This window comes from Nicotiana sylvestris, chromosome 5 (assembly GCF_000393655.2).
Source record: "Nicotiana sylvestris chromosome 5, ASM39365v2, whole genome shotgun sequence".
Classification (NCBI taxonomy): domain Eukaryota; kingdom Viridiplantae; phylum Streptophyta; class Magnoliopsida; order Solanales; family Solanaceae; genus Nicotiana; species Nicotiana sylvestris.
This window is the reverse complement of record NC_091061.1, coordinates 33098693-33124468: the sequence shown is the minus strand read 5'-3', so window position 1 is coordinate 33124468 and position 25776 is coordinate 33098693. Positions and strand designations below refer to the sequence as shown.

General features: G+C 38.9%; 1 pseudogene; it reads right to left on the bottom strand.

Moving 5' to 3' along the window:
• Positions 1 to 23855: 23855 nt before the first annotated feature.
• On the bottom strand, positions 23856 to 25467 carry LOC104245817 (protein VERNALIZATION 3-like; annotated as a pseudogene).
• Between the last annotated feature and the right edge of the window lie 309 nt (positions 25468 to 25776).

The following is a 25776-nucleotide window of genomic DNA, read 5'->3' as shown; positions in this document are numbered from 1 at the left end:
TGGCACGCCGTCCACTTATATATGATATTATGGGATCGTGTGGCACGCCGTCCACTTATATATGATATTATGGGATCGTGTGGCACGCCGTCCACTTATATATGATATTATGGGATCGTGTGGCACGCCGTCCACTTATATATGATATTATGGGATCGTGTGGCACGCCGTCCACTTATATATGATATTATGGGATCGTGTGGCACGCCGTCCACTTATATATGATATTATGGGATCGTGTGGCACGCCGTCCACTTATATATGATATTATGGGATCGTGTGGCACGCCGTCCACTTATATATGATATTATGGGATCGTGTGGCACGCCGTCCACTTATATATGATATTATGGGATCGTGTGGCACGCCGTCCACTTATATATGATATTATGGGATCGTGTGGCACGCCGTCCACTTATATATGATATTATGGGATCGTGTGGCACGCCGTCCACTTATATATGATATTATGGGATCGTGTGGCACGCCGTCCACTTATATATGATATTATGGGATCGTGTGGCACGCCGTCCACTTATATATGATATTATGGGATCGTGTGGCACGCCGTCCACTTATATATGATATTATGGGATCGTGTGGCACGCCGTCCACTTATATATGATATTATGGGATCGTGTGGCACGCCGTCCACTTATATATGATATTATGGGATCGTGTGGCACGCCGTCCACTTATATATGATATTATGGGATCGTGTGGCACGCCGTCCACTTATATATGATATTGGGAAATCCGGGTCGTGACAAGTTGGTATCAGAGCACTAGGTTACTTAGGTCTCACAACTCACAGACAAGCTCAATAGAGTCTGAGGGATCGGTACGGAAACATCTGTATTTATCCCGCAGAGGCTACTGAGTTAGGAAAACTTCACCTTGTTCATTCTTGTCGTGCGATTCTGTTTCTTAAGTACTGATTGTCTTTCCACTCTTTTCTTTCGCAGATGGCGAGGACACGTGCTTCCTCTTCTACCGCGCAACAGCCTGAGCCCCCAGCAGCAGCCCCTATTAGGGGCAGAGCTCAGCCCCGAGCAACATTTCCAGCGACGGAGCCTCAAGTCGATTTTGAGGAGGAGGTTTCGGCCCCAGCTGTTCCAGTAGGCCCAGCTCAAGTCCCATAGGGTTTTATAGCCACTCCAGTGCTTCAGGATGCTTTGGTCCGACTGGTAGGCTTTATGGAGGGCATTCTAGAGCGGGTTTGCTTCCCGTAGCTCCAGCCACATCTCAGGCTGGGGGAGGAATTCAGACTCCCGATACTCGTACTCCAGAGCCGGTAGCTCCTCAGGCTCAGGTTCCAGCAGTTCAGCCAGCTGTGGCAGCCCAACCAGGTATTGCGGCTCAGTCCAGCGATGGTGCGGCTATGTCCGCGGATGCTTTGTGGAGGCTTGATCGTTTCACCGAGCTCTTCACAACCACATATAGTGGCACCCCCTCAGAGGATGCTCAGGATTTCATATTCAGCTGTCATGAGGTTCTACGGACTATGGGCATTGTAGAGACCAATGGGGTCGACTTCGCCACTTTTCGCCTGGCAGGATCCGCCAAGACTTGGTGGAGGGATTTCTGTTTAGCCAGGCCAGCAGGGTCGCCATCATTGACCTGGGATCAGTTTTCAGAGTTATTTCTGGGGAAGTTTCTTCCAGTTACTTAGCGAGATGCTCTTCGCAGGCAGTTTGAGCGTCTCCAGCAAGGTCCTATGATGGTCACCTAGTATGAGACCCGGTTCATTGATCTTGCTCGTCATGCCAATGTGATAATCCCCACCGATAGAGAGAGGGTGCGGAGGTTTATTGATAGGTTGGCCCAGCCGAACCGTGTTCAGATGGCCATGAGTACCGGTAGTGAGATTTCATTTCAGGAGGCGGCAGATGGTGCCCGCCGGATAGAGATGGCACTTGCTCAGGGAGGTGGTCATGGGTCTGATAAGAGGCCCCGTCATTCGGGTAGATTCAGTGGTACCTCGTCTGGAGGTAGGGATTCTTATGGTAGAGGCCATCCTTCGAGGCCCTTTCAGTCAGCTCTCCAAGCTTCTCATGGTACACCAGGTGGTCGTGGTTCTCAGCCGCAGTATTCTGACCAGCAGCTCTTCAGTTCACCATCAGCACCTATCAGTGCACCACCACTTCGTTATTCTCAGCAGCCGAGGGCTTGTTATACTTGCGGCGATGTGAGTCACATTGCCAGATATTGCCCTCGAGCTTCCAGCAGCTCACAGCAGCAGGGTCCTCGCCCGATGATCGAGGCAGCAGTTTCCCCATAGCCTGCCCAGCCAGCTAGAGGCGGAGGTAGAGGACATAGAGGTGGAGGTAGAGGTCTTAGCGGTGGAGCTCAGACCGCTAGAGGTAGGGGTCAACCAGCAGCAGATCGTCCCAGGGATATGATTCAGGGAGGTGGGGCCCAGCCCCGTTGTTATGCTTTGCCAGCCAGGCCAGAGGCTGAGTCATCAGATGCTGTGATTACAGGTACTATTCTGGTCTGTGATAGGGATGCTTCTGTGCTATTTGATCCCGGATCTACGTATTCATATGTGTCGTCCTATTTTGCACCCTATTTGGTTATGCCTAGTGACTCGTTGAGTATTCCTGTTTATGTGTCAACACCCGTGGGTGATTCTATTGTGGTCAACCAAGTTCATCGTTCTTGTATCGTAGTGTTTGGGGGTCTTGAGACCCATGTTGATTTGTTGCTTTTGGACATGGTCGACTTTGATGTTATATTGGGGATGGATTGGTTATCCTCGTACCATGCTATCTTGGATTGCCATGCCAAGACCGTGACCTTAGCCTTACCGAATTTACCCCGTTTAGAGTGGAGAGGGACTTCTGGTCATTGTACCCGCAGTGTTATCTTGTATGTGAAAGCTCGGCGTATGGTCGAGAAGGGATGTTTGGCCTACTTGGTGTATGTTCGCGATTCTAGCGCAGAGGCCCCTTTTATTGATTCTGTGCCCGTTGTTCGGGAGTTTCCTGAGGTTTTCCTTACAAACCTGCCGGGTATGCCGCCCGACAGGGATATCGACTTTTCTATTAATTTGGCTCTGGACACTCAACCCATTTCTATCCCGCCATATCGTATGGCCCCGCCGGAGTTGAAAGAGTTAAAGGAACAGCTGTAGGATTTGCTTGAGAAAGGTTTCATTAGACCCAGTGTTTCGCCTTGGGGTGCGCCGGTGTTGTTTGTTAAGAAAAATGATGGTTTGATGATAATGTGCATCGATTACCGGCAATTGAACAAGGTTACAATTAAGAATAAGTACCCACTACCGAGGATCGATGATTTATTTGACCAGCCTCAGGGTGCGAGGGTATTTTCAAAGATAGATTTGAGATCTGGCTACCACCAGCTGAGGATTAGGGCGTCTGATGTCCCTAAGACAACATTTCGCACTCGGTATGGGCACTATAAGTTTTTTGGTCATCTCATTTGGATTGACTAATGCCCCAGCAGCATTCATGGAGTTGATGAACCGAGTGTTCAGACCTTATTTGGACTTGTTCGTGATAGTCTTCATTGATGATATTCTTATATACTCCACAGTCAGGAGGAGCATGAGCAGTACCTCAGAGTGGTCCTTCAGACCCTAAAGGATAGTCACTTGTATGCTAAGTTCTCAAAGTGCGAGTTTTGGTTGAGTTCAGTCACATTCCTGGGTCATGTCGTATCAGCAGCAGGTATTCAGGTAGACCCGAAGAAGATAAAGGCAGTCAAGAACTGGCCTCGACCGGCTTCAACTATGGATATTCGGAGTTTCCTGGGCTTAGTAGGTTACTACCATCGGTTCGTAGAGGGGTTTTCATCCATTGCAGCCCCAATGACCAGATTGACCCAGAAGGGTGTCCAGTTCAGGTGGTCGGACGAGTGTGAGGCAAGCTTTCAGAAGCTCAAGACGGCTCCGACTACGGCACCAGTATTGGTTTTGCCCACAGGTTCAGGTCCATATACGGTCTATTGTGATGCGTCTCATATTGGTCTTGGTGCAGTGTTGATGCAGGAAGGCAAAGTCATTGCTTATGCTTCGAGGCAGTTGAAGATCCACGAGAAGAATTATCCGGTTCATGATCTCAAGTTGGAAGCCATTGTTCATGCTTTAAAGATCTGGAGGCATTACTTATATGGCGTGACGTGTGAGGTTTACACTGATCACAATAGTCTTCAGTATCTGTTCAAGCAGAAAGAGTTGAATTTGAGGCAGAGGAGGTGGTTAGAGTTGCTAAAGGATTATGATGTTACTATCTTATACCACCCGGGGAAGGCCAATGTGGTGGCCGATGCATTGAGCAGGAAGTCCGCCAGCATTGGTAGTCTTGCTTATATTCTAGCCAGCCATAGATCGCTTGCTTTAGATGTTCAGGCCTTGGCCAATCGTCTTGTGAGGTTGGATATTTCTAAGCCTAGCAGAGTGTTAGCTTGCACGGTTGCTCGTTCCTCACTATTAGAGCGTATCCGCGAGCAGCAGTTTGAGGATCCCCATTTGTGTGTCTTGAGAGACACGGTGCAGCATGGAGGTGCCAAGAAAGTAACCTTAGATGATGATGGTGTATTGAGATTGCAGGGGCGAGTTTGTGTGCCCAATGTTGATGGGATTAGAGAGTTGATCTTAGCGGAGGCCCACAGTTCTCGGTATTCTATTCACCTAGGCTCCGCGAAGATGTATCAGGATCTGAGGCAGCACTATTGGTGGTGTAATATGAAGAAAGACATCGTTGTGCATGTGGCTCGGTGTTTGAATTGTCAGCAGGTTAAGTACGAGCACCAAAGACCTGGTGGTCTATTTCAGAGGATTGTACTTCCCGAGTGGAAGTGGGAGAGGATTATGATGGATTTCGTTACTGGACTTCCGATGACTCGGAAAAAGTTTGATGCAGTTTGGGTCATTGTTGATAGGCTGACCAAGTCAGCGCATTTTGTTCCTGTTGCAGGCACCTATTCGTCCGAAAGGTTAGCCGTGATTTATATCAGGGAGATTGTTCGCCTTCATGGGGTGCCGCTATCTATCATTTCGGATCGGGGTACGTAGTTTACCTCGCATTTCTGGAGAGCGGTTCAGCGAGAGTTGGGCACCCAGGTTGAGTTGAGTACAACATTTCATCCCCAGACGGACGGTAAGTCCGAGAGGACTATTCAGATTCTTGAGGACATGCTCCGAGCCGTGTCATTGATTTTGGAGGCTCGTGGGACCAGTTTTTGCCTTTAGCAGAGTTCGCCTACAACAACAGCTACTAGTCCAGCATTCAGATGGCTCCGTATGAGGCGTTGTATGGTAGGCGATGTCGGTCTCCAGTTGGATGGTTTGAGCCGGGAGAGGCTCGATTATTGGGTACGGATTTGGTTCAGGAAGCCTTGGACAAGGTCAGGATTATTCAGGATAGACTTCGTACAGCTCAGTCCAGACAGAAGAGTTATGCAGACCGCAAGGTCAGAGATGTTGCTTTCATGGTTGGTGAGCGGGTATTGCTCCGTGTATCGCCTATGAAGGGCGTGATGAGATTTGGGAAGAAGGGCAAGCTCAGCCCTAGGTTCATCAGTCCATTTGAGATTCTTGATCGTGTGGGAGAGGTGGCTTATAGACTTGCCTTGCCACCTAGCTTGTCAGCTGTGCATCCCGTGTTTCATGTATCTATGCTCCGGAAGTATCGCTGAGATCCATCGCACGTGTTAGATTTCAGCACTGTCCAATTGGACAAGGATCTGTCATATAAGGAGGAGTCGGTGGCTATTCTAGACCGGCAGGTTCGACAGTTGAGGTCGAAGAGTTTTCCTTCGGTGCGTGTTCAGTGGAGAGGTCAGCCTCCTGAGGCATCGACCTGGGAGTCCGAGTCCGATATGCGGAGCCGTTATCCTCATTTATTTCCCGACTCAGGTACTTCTTTCTTTTGTCCGTTCGAGGACGAACGATTGTTTTAGAGGTGGAGAATTTGACGACCCAAGGGGTCATCACCGTAATTCTTCTTTGTTCCGTGCTCCCGAGGCCTTGAAAACCTCGCTTTTAGTCGCCTCGATTTGCACGCGCAGTTCGGGCGAGTAGCCGGAAAGTTTTTATTTTCGAATATGTGGATTTTGTGAAAAATTTGATGAATTTTGGTATTAATATGCATAATGTTGACTTCGGTCAATATTTTGGGTAAACGGACCCGGACCTGTGATTCGACGGTCCCGGAGGGTCCGTAGGAAAATATAGGACTTGGGCGTGTGCCCGGAATCAAATTCCGAGGTCCCAAGCCCGAGAAATGAATTTTTGAAAGAAATTATTTTCTGAAATTTGATATGAAAATTTGAAATGAAAAGGAGTTAGAAAATATAGGTATCGGGCTCGTATTTTGGTTCCGACGCCCGGTACAAGTCTTAAATATGTGTTAAGCACTATCTGTAAAGTTTGGCTAAAAACGGACGTCATATGACGTGTTTCGGACTAAAAATGGAGAGTTTGAGTTATGAAAGTTGAACCCAATTTATCAAAAATAGCGGAAAGAAATATCAATTAAGCAAGATTAAAGTACTGAAGAATTTAACAAAATACACAATATAATCTCACTAGGACCCGGTGTCACGAATTTGAGCCTCTAGAATACAGAATATCATCCTAATACATGGTATATCCAAAGTCTGATAATGCGGAAATAAAGAGATAGGATAGGAGGGAGAAGATCAATGGCTGCGAATGCCGTGCAGCTACCTCGATACTCCCAGAAGCTGGATCTGCTGATCAACTGGATCTACTGAGCCTGAGACTGCCTTGGATCTGCACACAAGGTGCAGGGAGTAACGTGAGTACTCCGACCCAGTGAGTAATAAAAGTAACTACAGTCCGAAGATAAGAAAATCCAGTAAATACACAAAGTAAGCTAAAATCCAAATATACACCAATATATGGAACTGAGCAGCTAAACAACAGTATAAATAGAAATCTATGAATGCAATGCAATGCATATGATGGTACATTCCAGCACCCACTGCGGCGTGCAGCCCGAGCCATCCATATTTATTTATCGTCGACGGCGCTCACTGGGGGTGTGTACAGACTCCAGAGGGGCTCCTACAGCCCAAGCGCAATATCTTGGTCAGTCATTGTTACCTGACCGGTCAGCCATTGTTACCTGACCAATTTATATCATACAGTGCCATTGTTGCCACTGTTCAAGTATATCATCCAGTGTCATTGTTACCACTGTTTCAAGTATATCACACAGTGTCATTGTTACCACTGTTTCAAGTATATCACACAGTGTCATTGTTACCACTGTTTCAAGTATATCACACAGTGTCATTGTTACCACTGTTTCAAGTATATCACATAGTGTCATTGTTACCACTGTTTCAAGTCACTTTATAATCAGTCCAGAAAATAATATAATAAGCCCCTTGGGCATTTACAAAACAGAAGTTCCTAGCCCGGAATACATTTAAAAATATCATTTAAGTTTTCAACACTTAGAATTATGGCTGAGTTTGCAAAACAACATTTAAAACCTTGGACTAAAATTAAATAATATGCAAATCATGCTAAGCAGTAATATTAATCCTCGAAGGATTTTACAAATCGGCACAAGGCCCCAAACATGGCATCAAGCCCCGTAATATCAATGAAGTATGTGTATCAATCACCAGTATAGTATAAACATCACACGGGATGGACCAAGTCACAATCCCCAATAGTATCCGACCCCGCACTCGCCATGGAGTGCGTGTCATGCCTCAATATAGCGTTACGATGTGAAAGTCTGGGGTTTCAAACCCTCAGAACAGCATTTACATCTATTAATCACCTCTAACCGGCCGTAGACTAGTCCTCAATGCCCTTTCCTCTTGAATCGACCTCTTCGCGCATCGAATCTAGTCAAAACCACAACGAATATGTCACAATAGGCTAAAGGAATATAGCCCAATCGAAAAGACTCGAAAAATGTTGAAAATTCCGAAATTAGCAAAACCCGAGCCCCGGGCCCACTTCTCGAAAAATTACAAAAGTCATATCACCGGATTCCTCGTCTCTCCACGAGTCCGTACATATAAAATTTACCAAAATCGGAGTTCATTTGACCCATCAAATCACCAAATCTTATTTTCAAATCCCTAGGCCTAAATCCTTAATTTTTCTACAATTTTCATGCTCAAATCCATACATAATTGATGTACTTAACTTAAAATAGGTGGGGATAACTTACCTTCACATTGATGATGAAAATCCCCTCTTGAAGCTCCCCAAAAATCGTCCATACTTTGAAGAAATGAAGAAAAGTGAGCTAAATTCGTGTATAAAAGAATCTGCCTGTGCTTCGTCGAGTTGTACCTTGCACTTGTGCTATACAAGTTGTACATCCTATTAAAATTATTCCTTGTCGGACACATTCTGTTTAAACACCCATAACGTCTTGTATAAATATCTAAATGACAAACGGTTTGAAGCTTTAGAAACTAGACTCAAAGATATTTAATTTGATAGGTTGTACACCACATAACTCTTTATATATCCCGAGATATGAGCTTCTAAAGTGCATCGTAAATTTTGCCGAAATTGCTCAAACAGCCCTTTTCGATCCATCGTAACTTTCTGAGATGATATCTAAATCGTGAATGGTTTAACTTTCCGAACACTAGAATATATGGGCTAAAACTTTTGTGTTTTGCACTTTTTCTGATTTCTTATAGATTACAAGATATGAGCTTCTAAACTGGACTACTCGCAGCAGAATTTCTGCAATTTTCTGCAATTTTTCCTAAGTCCGAAATCACTCCGAGACACCTCCGAAACACTCCCGAGCCCTCGGGGATCCAAACCAAATATGAACACTGACTCTAAAACATCACACAAACTTGCTCGAGCGATCAAATCGCCAAATAAACATCAAAATCAATGATTTGAGCCTTAAATCCAAGAATTCTTTCAAATTTCGTAAACTTTCAAATTTTCCAATTTAAGGCCGAAACCCGTCAAACAACGTCCGTTTGTAACCAAACTTTACAGAAAGCGCTTAACCAACATATATGACCTATACCGGGCATCGGAACCAAAATACGAGCCCGATACCATTACTTTCTGATCAAATTTCATTTTCATTTTCCTTAAACATTTTCAGAAAACAATTTCACGAACAAATTCATTTCTCGGGCCTGGGACCTCAGAATTCGATTCCGGAAACACGTTCAACTCCCATATTTTTCTATGGACCTTTCAAGATCGAAAAATTATGGGTCCGGGTCCGTTTACCAAAAATGTTGACCAAAGTCAACTTTAACAATATTAAATATCAAAATTCTTCAAATTTTTCACATAATTCATATATTTCAACACAAAAATATTCCGGACACACTCCTAAGTCCCAAATAACCTAACGAAGCTATCCAAACCATAAAATTCGCATTTCGAATCCGATATCAAAATTTCCACTTCCGGCCAAATTTTCTCCAAAACCTTCAATTTTCCCTCTTTAGCCGAACGACTCCAAAATGACCTACGGACCTCCGAATTCACTTCCGATCGCACTCCCAAATCCAGAATCACCATACGGAGCTACTCCCAATCTCGGAATCCCAAACGGACATCAATAACACTGAAATGCATTTTAAACCAAACTGATGCAATTTCTTCTAAAATGCTATCTTCCACAATAGGCGCCAAAACGCTCTCGGATTATCCAAAACCCTATCCGGGCATACGACCAAGTCCAAAATCATCATACGAACTTGCTGGAACCTTCGGATCCCAATTCCGAGGTCGTTTACTCAAAATTCCAATCCTAGTTCATTTCTTCAATTTTAAGCTTTCAAAATGAGAATTTCCATTTAGATTTGACTCCAAACTTCCTGAATTTTAATTCTGACCATACACACAAGTCAATATACCTGAGATGAAGCCGCTCATGGCCTCAAACTGTTGAATGACGTGCCGGAGCTCAAAGCACTATCTGTAAAGTTTGGCTAAAAACGGACGTCATATGACGTGTTTCGGACTAAAAATGGAGAATTTGAGTTATGAAAGTTGAAGAAAGAAAATCATGTGTTTGAGGCTTGATCCTATGTATATGATGTTATTTTGGCGATTTGATCGCACGAGTAAGTCCGTAAGATGTTTTTAAGGTTGTGTGCATGTTTGGTTTGGAGCCCCGAGGGCTCGGGTGAGTTTTGAATGGGGCCTGGGAGGTCTTGGACTTAAGAAAATGCAGGTTCAGGTGTTGCAGACACCAGCGCGGCCACGGTCATTCCGTACGGTCCGTGCTGGAGCTGCACGGCCGCGATGCTTTTTTGTGCGGTCCGCGTGGCTGAGTCTGCGGGCTAGGGTTTCAGGTTAACCAGCGCGGCCGCGCACCAAAACAGTGCGGTCCGCACTGGAAGAGTTCAGAGAAGCCCCAATTTTTCTCCCACTCGGCGTGGCCGCAACACATTTTTGTGCGGTCCGCGCCAGGTCCTCAGAAAGGTATACAAGTTCGGATAATCTCAGTCATTTTTCACTTTTCAAAAACCTAAAACCTAAGAGGCGATTTTCCCAACAACTTTTCTTCCCCCAAACGATTGGTAAATGATTTCTAACTTAATTTCTTTATTCCTTAACATCTTTTAACATAATTTCAACTTCAAATCAAAGATTTTCATGGGGAAAATTGGGTGTTTTGGGTAGAACCTAAGTTTTCTTCAAATTGAGAAGTTGGACCTCAATTTGGGGTCTGATTTAAAAACAAATCATATATTTGGATTCATGGGGGAATGAGTAACCGGGTTTTGGTCCGAACCTCGAGTTTTGACCACGTGGGTCCGGGGGTATTTTTGACCTTTTAGGGTAAAACCTTGAAAAAAATCTATTTTCATGCATTGGGGATGATTCATTTAGTAATTATTAATGTGATTAAATAACTTATGACTAGATTCAAGCGGATTGGTGGTGGAATCAAGATGTAAAGCTATATTAGAAGCGTGGGTTGAGTTTGGAGCATTCGAGGTAAGTATTTGTTCTAACTTTGGCTTGAGGGAATATGATTAAAATGATATTTACTACTTGCTAATGTGGAGTACGGTGTATAGACATGGTAACGGTTATCTATGCACCGGAGTCTAGCATGACCGTGAGTCTTGATTGCTTTTAATTCGAATAATGTGACACAAGCTCCTTGTTTATTTGATGAGTTTCATATAATGTGAACGTTTGAGGTAAAATTGTGTTTGGTGTACTTTTGGAGCGTTAGCTCGAACATGAATGTGTTAGTTGAGGAAGAATGGATTTAAAAAGGAGAATGTCTTATGAATACTCCCTTGCCGGGATGTGTAGACTGATATATATATTCTCCCTTGTCGGGATATTTTGGGCTGTTAGTTGTACCCTTGTCGGGTTAAAGGTATTGAGTTGTTATTCTCCCATGAAGGGGTCTACTATATGAAGTCAGATATTATGAACTATATTATGGGATCGTGTGGCACGCCGTCCACTTATATATGATATTATGGGATCGTGTGGCACGCCGTCCACTTATATATGATATTATGGGATCGTGTGGCACGCCGTCCACTTATATATGATATTATGGGATCGTGTGGCACGCCGTCCACTTATATATGATATTATGGGATCGTGTGGCACGCCGTCCACTTATATATGATATTATGGGATCGTGTGGCACGCCGTCCACTTATATATGATATTATGGGATCGTGTGGCACGCCGTCCACTTATATATGATATTATGGGATCGTGTGGCACGCCGTCCACTTATATATGATATTATGGGATCGTGTGGCACGCCGTCCACTTATATATGATATTATGGGATCGTGTGGCACGCCGTCCACTTATATATGATATTATGGGATCGTGTGGCACGCCGTCCACTTATATATGATATTATGGGATCGTGTGGCACGCCGTCCACTTATATATGATATTATGGGATCGTGTGGCACGCCGTCCACTTATATATGATATTATGGGATCGTGTGGCACGTCGTCCACTTATGTATATATATATCATGGGAACCGGAGTCTCTTCTGCTTATTTCCGATATTTCATTTTTACCTGTTACTCCCCGATAACATGTCCCCTCCTAGCTTTACATTGTATTATCTTGTTATTGTTTTTTTCTTCTTGCACTTGTATATATATCTATACAGGTTAATTGTGGTAGGTCCTGTTTAGCCTCGTCACTACTTCGCCGGGGTTAGGCCAGGCACTTACCAGTACATGGGGTCGGTTGTGCTGATGCTACACTCTGTGCTTGTGCACAGATCAGGGAGCATCTTACGGACCACAGCAGTAGGATTTCTGGGAGCTATCTTCAGTCCAGGGACTCTCGAGGTAGCCTAGCTGGCGTTCGCATGCCGAAGTCCCTTTCCATGTTTTTCGTTTGTTCATCTTGTATCAGACAAACATGATGTATTTCCTTTCAGACATTGTTTGTAGTATTCTGTAGTAGTCCGTGAGCTAGTGACACCAGACCTTGGGTAGTGATGTGTATTAAACTTCCGCACTTTTGGTTTTCAGTTGCTTTAGATTTAAAGTCTTCCGCTTAAATTTTGTCTCGTTTATTATATTGTTTGAAAGAAAGCAGGAATGGGTAAAAGGATATAGATCCTTCCATACAGTCATTAAACTATAATAGAATTTCCGTATATTTCGAATCCTTATTGGTCGTGCGGACTACCGCCAACCTTTAAAAGTGTACTAAAGCAGCTAGATCTGGATGGCCGTGCGGACTACCGCCCGCCTACCTAGATCCTGGTGTAAAATGGTATCAGAGCCTAGGAATTTTCATGGTAATTGTGTAATAGATATGAAAGATTCAACATAGATATGAAGCTTTTGGAATGGATCTGGGAGAAACAAGTACTAAAAGTACTAGACTTGAAGAGGTAGATATACCTCAAAACCTTGATTTGTTAAATAAATGGACAATTCCTAAAGTTTCTATAAAAACCATTTATGATTATGGTTGGTTTGATAAACTTTCTTCTAAACAATTGATAAAAACGACTGAACAGTCTTTAGCATTAAATTCATCTGAACAGACTATTCGTTTGTTAAACAAGCATGATATTGATTTATATAAACATCATTACCATTATGTGCATATTGGTATGGTTCAAATTGCTTTTAAACCTTTAACCCTTAAAGGGTTACCAGACTTACATATTGGTATGGTTCAAATTGCGTTTAAACCTTTAACCTTTAAAGGGTTACCAGAGACCTTTTTGGCAGCTCTTAGAGATGCTAGAAATCTGAATTTCAAACAATCTCTGATGGGTTCGATTGAATCTACTGTGGCCTATGGTCCAGTATATTTTAATACTCAACCCAAACTGCAACTATCTCTTTCTGATGTTAATATTCTTGATGCCTTGACTTTAAATGTGAAAACGCATGGTTATAATTATGCGCCTGGTTCTGAACTTATATGTCTGTCTTATAGGATTTATTTTAAATTATTATCTACTTTGAATCCTAAATGAAAGTTATACGATACATCAGATCAGACCATACTGGTGGAAACCAATTTTGCAAGGTCCAAAGTCACCACTAGGAGACCTATTAGGTGGGAAGAAATTAATTTCCCAACTACTTGGACTTTAAATTCGGTTATATCCCCAAGTCAGATTACTAACGACTTGTCAAATACTGAATTTTCGCATGTTACTCAAAATACGGATGGTAGGATTTGTATTCAATTTGATGATAAGTCTACTATTTATAATAGGCATTCGTTCTCTAATCATAGACTTCTACCTGCTATTCAACATATCTCTCCTATTGAACCAGTCTACGGTCCAGCTCGCAATCGAGCACCCTCTATACACACTATTACTAGTAAAGTTAGTAATAAGCCTGTTGAAAGGGTTGAAAGGGTTAGAGTTAACCCTCAAACAAATATTGTTCAGGATAATGATAATATTTCTGATAAGGATATTCCTTCAGTTTCTGAGATGGATTTCGACCCCAATAGTACTTAATGATTCCACACCAAATTGATTTTAGACCCGGTTCTCGAGCACAAAGATATATTCAAAAGGAATTTGTTAGTGATAAATGGAGCCAGTTTATAACGTGGTTTTTCGATACTTATAGCAAAGATGATTTGAATAGTATTTCTCAAGAATTTTATGAAAATTGTGCTTTGCATAATCAAATTATGTATTTTGTTCCTTGGTTTATAACAACTTATTTGCCTCTTTATTTAAAGGTACTAGAAAGATCTTATAAAGATGAGAGTGGTAATATTACTAAATTCATTTATCCTCCTCACGCCCCCTTTATTTTACCTAATAATACTGGTATTACCTTCACTGCTTTTCAAAAATTTATTGATGATAACATAGCAGCTATTAGTATCTCAAAACAATTATTTGGGTTTATATGTAAAACTTTAGGAGAATATATCGGTTCTCTTGATAAAAACCTTGATGATTTGGCTGTTTTAATAAAAGAAATGACTGTTAAGAGAGGACCAACTGATGTTGCCTCCACTTCAGGAAGTAAAACAGTTGATCAAGCTATTCTTACTCATGTTCAAAGACTGCCTGAGATTCAGAATTTTAAATTTAAATCTCTTGATGACTTGGCACAACTTCTTGATAAAAAGCTTTCTCGTTTGAATGTTAGACCAATTGGTTTATCTAAAAATTTTGCTGATAGAATTGAAACTGTTTCTTATTATAAAACTGAGACATGGTCAGAGTTTAATAAACTCAAAGGTATAGTTAAACCCAATAGTAAGTATGCTGACAAACCAAGGATGCAAACTTACTATTATCCCCGTCCTACTCCTCAAGATGTGTTGATTGAGGAACGCGACTGGAATTGGACTAATACGTCTTATAGTAGTTCCAAAATTTATGAATGGAATCTTGATGGCTTAGCTGATAGACAAGTAACTATTCTTGTATATAGAATGCTTACGTACTCAACTATCTGTAAAAATATTAAGAACACATATAGAACTATTTGCAAAATGATTATTGCAGGCTTTACTGGCCAACTTCGTGGCTGGTGGGATAATTATTTATCCGTTGAAGAAAAGGCTTTAGTTATTAATGCTACTGCCATAGACGAGGGTGTTAATAATATAGGAATGACTCTAGTTAAGGGTAGAGAAGATGCAGTGTATACCCTTATCCTTATAATTTTAGAGCATTTCAATAGTAGATTTACCTCAAATCATGAGACCATCAGAACCTTACTTAATGGGCTTCGATGTAAGACTCTTAGTGAATTTAGATGGTATAAAGATACTTTTATGAGTAGGGTTATGGAACTACCCGAGAATAAATATGAGCATTGGAAAGCTAAGTTTATAGACGGTCTCCCTTCCTTATTTGCTGAAAGGGTAAGGAAAGTATTAAGGGGTAGTTACGGTGAAATTCAGTATGGTCATTATACCTATGGTAAACTTATAGGAGTATGTACACAAGAAGGATTAAACTTGTGTAATGAGCTAAAGTTTTCTAGACAGCTTAAGATTGATAAGCTTAAAGAGAAATCCCAATTAGGTGACTTCTGTACCCAGTTCGGTTTTCCCGGAACCTCTTCTCAAAGTAGGAAGAAGAAGAAAAATAAATATCATAGGTATCCTAACCCGGATAGCCCGTATAAGAAAAAGAGGTCTAGATATAGGTCTAAGGAAGAGTGTGATACTAGAAAAGCGCATCGAAAATCTACCCGATTTACGAAGAATAGATCAAAGAGAGATCTCGCTGATATTAAGTGTTATAAGTGTAGAAAGTTTGCTCATATTTCTCCAAATTGCAAGCTTCAAATAGCAGAAAACCTTAGAAATCGATGATGAGTTACGCTATAAGGTTTATAGCTTGTTATACACTTCAGGATCAGAATCTGACTATTACTCTGAGACTGAATCTGAGGATGAAGTTGATTTAATTGATTTATCTAATAGTGATAAAAATGTTGATACTTCTTGCATAACTTGCAACGATGATATTTGTACTTGTGATGATGACGAATTTTATAAATTGCAATCATAATTTCATGATTTGAATATGAAAACTATTACATCTAACAATGTAATAGAACTTTTAAAGGAAGTTACCGATGAAAAACTTCGTGAAAAAATTATTAATTTAGCTACAAGTTCTAGTTCTAGTAATTCAAAACCTTTTGAAAAATATAAGAACGAATTTGAACATTTTGCGCCTTATTCTTTGTCTGAAATTAATAAACGACTTCATAAGTCCAGTACACCTAGCAGATATGCTTCTTTTGATGATTTGAAAATCGAAATTGAGAATTTGAAAAGAGATATTAAGTCTCTTAAACAAAATCAAATGATTTGTGATCACCGGATTACTCAAATTGAGAAAAATAATTCTCTAATTGATTTTCCAACTGATTTTTCAGCTAAAGGAATTTCTGAATCTTCAAATGAAAAGGGAAAAGAAATTTCTGAGCAGATTGATTCGATTAATGAAAATTCTGATATGTTTTTAGGAATGATGCAGGTTGTTACGGCTCATAAGTGGTACATTAAATGTATTATCTTGATTGATAATACTTTTTCTCTAACTGATGTAGCAATGATTGATAGTGGAGCAGATGTAAGTTGTATTCAAGAGGGTCTTGTTCCTACTAAATATTTTCAAAAGACCACTCATTTGGTAAAATCTGCTTCTGGTCATGCTTTAGATATAGAGTATAAATTACCAAATACTCGTATTTGCCAAAATAGAGTTTGTATTCCTCATTTCTTCTTTTTGGTAAAAAACCAGTTATACCCTCCGATTATACATGGAACCCCTTTTATTAATGCTATTTACCCTTTTAATAACATAGATGCACAAGGTTTTTCTGCTACTTATCAAGATAAAGAGATAAGTTATTCTTTTGTTACAGATCCCGTAACTAGAGATATTAACGCCTTGATTAATATGAAACAAAGGCATGTTGATTCATTACAATTAGAAATATTGAGCATGAATATATTCGATACTTTACAATCTGCTAAGGTTCATCAAAAGATTAAATTGATTGCTGAACAGATGGCTGTTGATGTTTACGCCGATCACCCTAGTGCCTTTTGGAACCGAAAAAGGCATATTGTAACTCTTCCTTACGAAGAAAACTTCTCCGAGGATGATATCCCTACTAAATCTCGACCTTGCCAGATGAATGCTGAATTAGTCGAATTCTGCAAAAACGAGATTGACAGCTTGTTACAAAAGGGTTTGATAAAACCCTCAAAATTTTCTTGGTCATGTTCTGCCTTTTATGTTAATAATGTTGCAGAAAAGGAACGTGGTATTCCTAGATTAGTTATAAATTACAAACCGTTGAATAAACATCTGAAATGGATTAGATATCCTATCCCCAATAAAATGGACTTGCTATCTATATTATATGACGCCAATATATTTTCAAAATTCGATTTAAAATCTAGATATTGGCAAATTCAAATTTTTAAGGAGCATACTTATAGAACTGCTTTTAATGTTCCATTTGGGCAATATGAATGGAATGTCATGCCATTTGGTTTAAAAAATGCCCCTTCTGAATTTCAGAAAATTATGAATGATATTTTTAACCCTTATCTAGATTTTATCATCGTTTATATTGACGACATATTAGTATTTTCTAAAACATTAGAGATGCATATTAAGCATCTTGATATTTTTAAGAAAATTGTAATACAAAACGGTTTAGTAATTTCTAAACCAAAAATGAGTCTATTCCAAACAAATGTTCGATTTTTAGGTCATAATATTTGCCAAGGAAAAATTACCCCGATACAAAGATCGATTGATTTTGCCTCAAAATTTCCTGATGTTATTACTGACAGGACTCAATTACAAAGATTTTTAGGAAGTTTGAATTATATATCTCCTTTCTACAAAAGTTTATCTCGTGATCTAGCCCCTCTATGCGATAGGCTGAAAAAAGGATCATAAGCAGCCTTGGACTGACCAGCATACTGCGTTAGTCAAAAGTATTAAACAGCGTGTTAAGTCTTTACCTTGCTTAACTCTTGCTAATCCTACATGACAAAAAATTATCGAGACAGATGCATCCAACGTTGGCTACGGTGGGATTTTAAAACAAGTGAATCCCAACAATAAGAGTGAATACCTGATAAGATTTCACTCTGGTAAATGGACCGAAGCCAAGAAGAAATATGCTACTGTGGCTCATGAAATGTTGACTATTGTTAAATGTGTTTTAAAATTTCAAGACGATTTATATAATAAAAAGTTTTTAATAAAAACTGATGCTCAATCTGTTAAATATATGTTTGACAAAGATTTCAAACATGATGTGTCTAAATTAATATTTGCTAGATGGCAAGCTCAACTGGCGCCTTTTGATTTTGAAATTCAATACAAAAAATGAATTGATAATTCCCTTCCGGATTTCTTATCCCGAGAATACCTTGATTAATTATGAATTTCTGTACGACTTTTCTAGAGGAAGAATTGTTAATTACTATCCTTAAAGTGGTGAGATTAAATCGAGATCTTCAAAGTCTCATAATTGGCTTGATAATTGAAGATATCATTGATAACCAAATTGATTTTAAATTTTCTATTCATGATTATGAGTTTTCATATTTATATTGAAATTGTTAGGGTTAATATGCTCTGGATTACCTCTTCTCAGAATAAATTGACTTATTATTTATGCAGAATGGACCCTTCACGGGCCACCAGAGGCAGAGGTAGGGGAAGATCTTCCCCTAGTAGATCATATTCTCAAGGATCGTCATACGAATCCTCATCAAATTCTCCGGTGATACAAGCAGGGAAAAAAAGTTTAATAAACTCAAAGATATTTCATAAAGGAGATTCTTCATCAGGTCCGTCTATACATCTAGATGATATTCCAGAAGATAATACATTATACGGTCATCTACAGACATATTTGGCCACCAAAAAGCAAAGTAATACATTTGCTTCAATCGCCAGAGAAGAGGACAACGATGATATCAAGTCATACGAAAAATTACCAAAGAAAGAAATAATATTTCTCCTAGAAAACTCTGAGATTCAGCGAAAGGATGAACTATGGAAGATATTCCAGAGATACCTGATTAATGTGTTATACTACCCGGGTGAATCATATAAAACCCGCGCTTATTATGAGACCATCCTCATCAGCACAGGAAGTGCAGAATTCCAGCACTTTTCCGGTTATAACACAAGTGAGAACGTTTATAACTTCTCAAAAATTATTATCAAGCAGATTATATCTATTGAAAAATGGGGGATATCCACAATGAAAGAGAGGTAGATAAGCCTTAATAAATCACCCATAAATTTTACTTACTGGGATTATATCCAGGCATTCGATAGAGTATTATATTACAACAATGATAGACATAAACACACTTGGTTTATTAAAATATGTGCAAAGATATTTGCAGAACCTATCCCTAATTGGTTTCTAAACTGGTGGGCACATCACGACCCCACAACAAAAATCTTACCTAAGCCATTTCTTAAGTTATACAAAGAATGGACAAAAATTTATCCGTTCTTAACAGATTTATATCATACAGATCATATCTTCTATTTAGAAAAGATTGATCAGATATACTTCTTCATTGAATTCTCTATTCCGTGGATTCACAAATGGACCCCCGAATTGGGGTTTACTGAAGAACAGATTTCTTGCTTATACAGGGTCTTCTACAATAATTTTTGGGATAAGTTAATGAAGAATGATCCCAAAACAAAATTGTTATATGGCCAAGAATTATTGGATTCCATTTCAGCACAGATCCAATTATATTCGACTACTCCCTAGAAGACAATATTTGACGACAGCTCACTCAGGCATATTGTTAGAAGAATCTCTGTTCAAGAAGGAGAAAGACACAATTAATAAATAAATATCTGAAAGAATTAAAAAGAAATCTACTTCAAACTATAAACCAGACTGAAAGGTTAGACACATCAATGCATAGTGAAACAAGTGGCGATGATATCGCAGAAGAAGATTCCCAGCCGATACAACCGGAAGTAATATTATCCGATAAAAATAGGGACAAGGTGGAAAATTTCCTCCAATAAATGAATGATTTAGACAGAAGAGGACTTTGACTAACAGCCGCCAAAGACCCCACACAACAGTAGATACACTGTTCTCAACAGTAGAAACACTGTATAAGGACCTAGATGTGGGACCCAATTTACTATTTAAAGATTCTTTATGTTTCCTTTTTCTTTCTTTAAATAGAGGAGCTCTTCATTTGAAGATGCATCAGATTGAAAAACCTCTCTCTCTCTCTCTCTCTCTCTCTCTCTCTCTCTCTCTTGTAAAGACTTTTAGCTTCTTAGCTTCTTCATTTTGTAAATCAGTTGAAGTAAATAAAGTTTCAAAGTTCAGTTCACCATCTTTAGGGCCTTGCATCCCGGCCTTAAAGGTATTTGTTTATTTTAATTTTTATAAGTATTTAATTACTTTGTTTCTCTCCCCAGCCGTGACTATGTCCAGCTAAACGGATTCATATCTATGTTGAAGAACTAATTTCTCTTGCATATTAACCATGAAGAATCCAGACTCTTTCAAAATATAAAGGAATTTTAATATAGTTTCTTGGCTTGGTTCCAAGATTGTGGTACAGTCGACTCTGGTACTAATCTTATTGGCTTTGCCTTAGTGGCTATGTCTAGCCAGCTGTGACATTAAAGCCCGCTAAAGTTGTCAAAAGAGCTATCCCTTTCACAGTTAGAACTGCTAGACACATGGGCTCAATAAGAGTATGTATCGGACCTAGACAGGTCCCTTGCTTGGGTAAAGGGATAGATCCTTCCATACGTCATTAGAACTATAATAAAATTCCCTTATATTTCAAATCTTTACTGGTCGTGCGGACTACCGAATATGCCTTTTTCGGTTCCAAAAGGCACTAGGATAATCGGCGCAAACATCAACATCCATCTGTTCAGCAATCAATTTAATCTTTTGCTGAACCTTAGCAGAGTGTAAAGTATCGAATATATTCATGCTCAATATTTCTAATTGTAATGAATCAACATGACTTTGTTTCATATTAATCAAGGCGTTAATATCTTCCTTTTCTTCAACATTATTAACATAAAAGGAAGAACATGACCAAGGAGATTTTGAGGGTTTTATCAAACCCTTTTGTAACAAGCTGTCAATCTCGTTTTTGCAGAATTCGACTAATTTAGCATTCATCTGGCAAGGTCGAGATTTAGTAGAGATATCATCCTTGGAGAAGTTTTCTTCATAAGGAAGAGTTACAATATGCCTTTTTCGGTTCCAAAAGGTACTAGGGTGATCGACGCAAACATCAACAGCCATCTGTTCAGTAATCAATTTAATCTTTTGCTGAACTTAGCAGATTGTAAAGTATCGAATATATTCATGCTCAATATTTCTAATTGTAATGAATCAACATGCATTTGTTTCATATTAATCAAGGCGTTAATATCTCTAGTTACGGGATCTGTAACAAAAGAATAACTTATCTCTTTATCTTGATAAGTAGCAGAAAAAACCGATGCATCTATGTTATTAAAATGGTAAATAGAATTAATAAAAGGGGTTCCAAGTATAATCGGAGGGTATAACTGGTTTTTTACCAAAAAGAAGAAATGAGGAATACAAACTCTATTTTGGCAAATACGAGTATTTGGTAATTTATACTCTATATCTAAAGCATGACCAGAAGCAGATTTTACCAAATGAGTGATCTTTTAAAAATATTTAGTAGGAACAAGACCCTCTTGAATACAACTTACATCTGCTCCACTATCAATCATTACTACATTAGTTAGAGAAAAAGTATTATCAATCAAGAGAGTACATTTAATGTACCACTTATGAACTGTAACAACCTGCATCATTCCTAAAAACATATCAGAATTTTCATTAATCGAATCAATCTGCTCAGAAATTTCTTTTCCCTTTTCATTTGAAGATTCGAAAATTCCTTTAGCTGAAAAATCAGTTGGAAAATCAGTTAGAGAATTATTTTTCTCAATTTGAGTAATCCGGTGATCACAAATCATTTGATTTTGTTTAAGAGACTTAATATCTCTTTTCAAATTCTCAATTTCGATTTTCAAATCATCAAAAGAAGCATCTCTGCTAGGTGTACTGGACTTATGAAGTCGTTTATTAATTTCAGACAAAGAATAAGGCGCAAAATATTCAAATTCATTCTTATATTTTTCAAAAGGTTTTGAATTACTAGAACTAGAACTTGCAGCTAAATTAATAATTTTTTCACGAAGTTTTTCATCGGTAACTTCCTTTAAAAGTTCTATTACATTGTCAGATATAATAGTTTTCATATTCAAATCATGAAATTGTGATTGCAATTTATAAAATTCATCATCGTCACAAGTACAAATATCACCTTTGCAAGTTATGCAAGAAGTATCAACATTTTTATCACTATCAGATAAATCAATTAAATCAACTTCATCCTCAGATTCAGTCTCAGAGTAATAGTCAGATTCTGATCTTGAAGTATATAACAAGCTATAAACCTTATCGCGTAACTCATCATCGAGTTCTAAGGTTTTCAGCTTTTGAAGCTTGCAATTTGGAGAAATATGACCAAACTTTCCACACTTATTACACTTAATATCAGCGAGATCTCTCTTTGATCTATTTTTCGTAAATCGAGTAGATTTTCGATGCGCTTTTCTAGTATCACGCTCTTCCTTAGACCTATATCTAGACCTCTTTTTCTTATACGGGCTATCCGGGTTAGGATACCTATGATATTTGTTTTTCTTCTTCTTCCTACTTTGAGTAGAGGTTCCGGGTAAACCGAACTGGGTACAGAAGTCACCTAATTGGAATTTCTCTTTAAGCTTATCAATCTTAAGCTGTCTAGAAAGCTTTAGCTCATTACACAAGTTTAATACTTCTTAGGTACATACTCCTATAAGATTACCATAGGTATAATGACCATACTGAATTTCACCGTAACTACCCCTTAATACTTTCCTTACCCTTTCAGCAAATAAGGAAGTGAGGTCGTCTATAAACTTAGCTTTCCAATGCTAATATTTATTCTTGGGTAGTTCCATAACCCTACTCATAAAAGTATCTTTATACCATCTAAATTCACTAAGGGTCTTACATCGAAGCCCATTAAGTAAGGTTCTGATGGTCTCATGATTTGAGGTAAATCTACCATTGAAATGCTCTAAAATTGTAAGGATAAGGGTATACACTGCATCTTCTCTACCCTTAACTAGAGCCATACCTATATTATCAACACCTTCGTCTACGGCTGTAGCATTAATAACGAAAGCCTTTTCTTCAACAGATAAATAATTATCCCACCAGCCACGAAGTTGGCCAGTAAAGCCTGCAATAATCATTTTGCAAATAGTTCTATCCGTATTTTTAACACTTTTGCAGATAGTCGAATACATAAGCATTCTATGTACGAGAATGGTTAATTGTCTATCAGTTAAACCATCAAGATTCCATTCATAAATTTCGGAACCACTATAAGATGTATTAGTCTAATTCCAGTCGCGTTCCTCAATCAACACATCTTGAGGAGTATGACGGGGATAATAGTAAGTTTGCATCCTTGGTTTGTCAACATACCTACTATTGGGTTTAACTATACCTTTGAGTTTATTAAACTCTGACCATGTCTCAGTTTTATAATCAGAAACGGTCTCAATTCTATCAGCAAAATTTTTAGATAAATCAATTGGTCTAACATTCAAACCAGAAAGCTTTTTATCAAAGAGTTGTGCCAAGTCATCAAGAGATTTAAATTTAAAATCCTGAATCTCAGGCGGTCCTTGAACATGAGCATGAATAACTTGATCAACTGTTTTACTTCCTGAAGCGGAGGCAATATCAGTTGGTCCTCTCTTAATAGTCATTTCTTTTATTAAAACAGTCAAATCATCATTTTTTTTTATCAAGAGAACCGAGGCCACCAGTACCACTCTCCCTGTGGCAATTGAAGTAAACAGCAGCAACAGGCAAACCAAGATTGTAAAGTTCTGCAAAGTCTCTTGTGTTGAAATTCTGACGCCAACCTGGCGCATACACAGTTTCGCGACCCAATTGTCGAAACAACGCGAAAACAAAGCGATGAATTCCCATTGATGGTTGTGGACTCTCGTAGCATACAACTTCATTTCCTGGAGTGCAGCAAAATATAAAGTAAAAAGGATTTTAGTTATATATACACTGATACAGTAAATAAATTTACATTTTAAGTGTATATAATATGTTGCCTATAATAGATCTGAGTAGGCTATCAATTAAGCTATTATCTTATAAATGAAACCTAACCGTGCAAATATTTTTTACCGTGTGAGTGCATAACACTAAAACTCTACCTGAAAATGTTGATTAGTCCAAAACCCATCTAACCTAATGAGTTGCTTCTTTTTTTGGTTTGTGTTTTTTTGGTGGCGTGAAGGGGGAGTTGGGAGGTTTGTAAATGACAAACTAATTCGCAAGCAGAATGGATTTTAGTACAAAGAAGTAATTCATGATCTGTAATATAGGAGAATTTACCAAAGCTTGTATCTGTAGTTGCTGGGATATCTGTGACCAGCCTGCAAAAAAATTAATAAAGCTAGTATTAGAAAGAAAAAAAGAGGGTGGGGTTGGGTGGGGGAGGGGGTAGGGGTACGTAGATGTATAGTGATAGTGATTTACTTTTAATGAGCGTTATAAATTTAAAAAGGAAAATTACAAGAAGGATTATGTGGTGAACTTATCAAGTTAGACTAACCAGTGTAGATACTCCCTCAGGTTAGGGTTGCTTGGGCTTGGAGCATCAGGATCCACCATAACCTTGGGGGGAAAAAGAGCACAAAATCTTAAATGTCTTAAATAAATTCCACATTAAGAAAGATAAAGAAATTAAAACTAAACACCACCGTTTATATATATACTCCTTCCTTTCCATTTTACTTGGTGGGAATTGGAATATGATGTCAAACTGCTTAATTTTCAATGTGAATCATATATAACTTAAAGTTTTAAAAATAAAGTCTACATATTTAGAAACTACATAAAAATTACTATAAGTGACAGTAGTTAATAATTCAAAATATTTAAAAGGTATTTGAAAAAATTGCATGACCAGAATGTCATGGGTTCAAGCAACATAAACAACCTTATGCAGAAATGCAAGGTAATAAGACCCAATGAGGTATGATGCTTCCTTGGACTCCGCAGAGAGATGGAGTTTAGTATATCAGGTGTCTCTTTTTTATTTTAAAAATATTGCGATCAGAGAAGAATCTTTTTAGTTTTCGAAATAGTAATAGTGACACATAAAATAGAATAGAAGGAATATAATTAACTAGAGTGTAAAAGTTGCGAAGATCATCCCTCCAATTTGAACCCTAGGTTGCGTAACAATTTGAGAAGGTTTCAAGCCGCATGCATTGTTGACTTCCTTATTATTATAAACCACTCTAAGGTCAACAGACCTTGTGAATAGATCTAAAACATCTCCTACCACACCACCGACTATCAAAGGATCTATTCTTGGCATGATGATAGAAGATGTATTATATATTATCACCATACATTAAAATACTTCACTTATTCTCTTTCAAAGTTATTGCAATTCGTGATCAGAGGAGGAGCTAGCTATGGTTATTTATATGAGCAGTATTGTTGATATTGTGTGGTGCCTATATGCTTAATTGTTTTTTGTACTATGCCAAGAATCCTACCTTTTTATGGTATTCTCTTACTAGAAAACCCTATTCTTAGTTGATGCCGATCTTTGTAAGACAATGAACTGAGGAGAATATTCATCTCAAGTTCAGGTGACAAATGTGTAGGTTAGATTGTGACA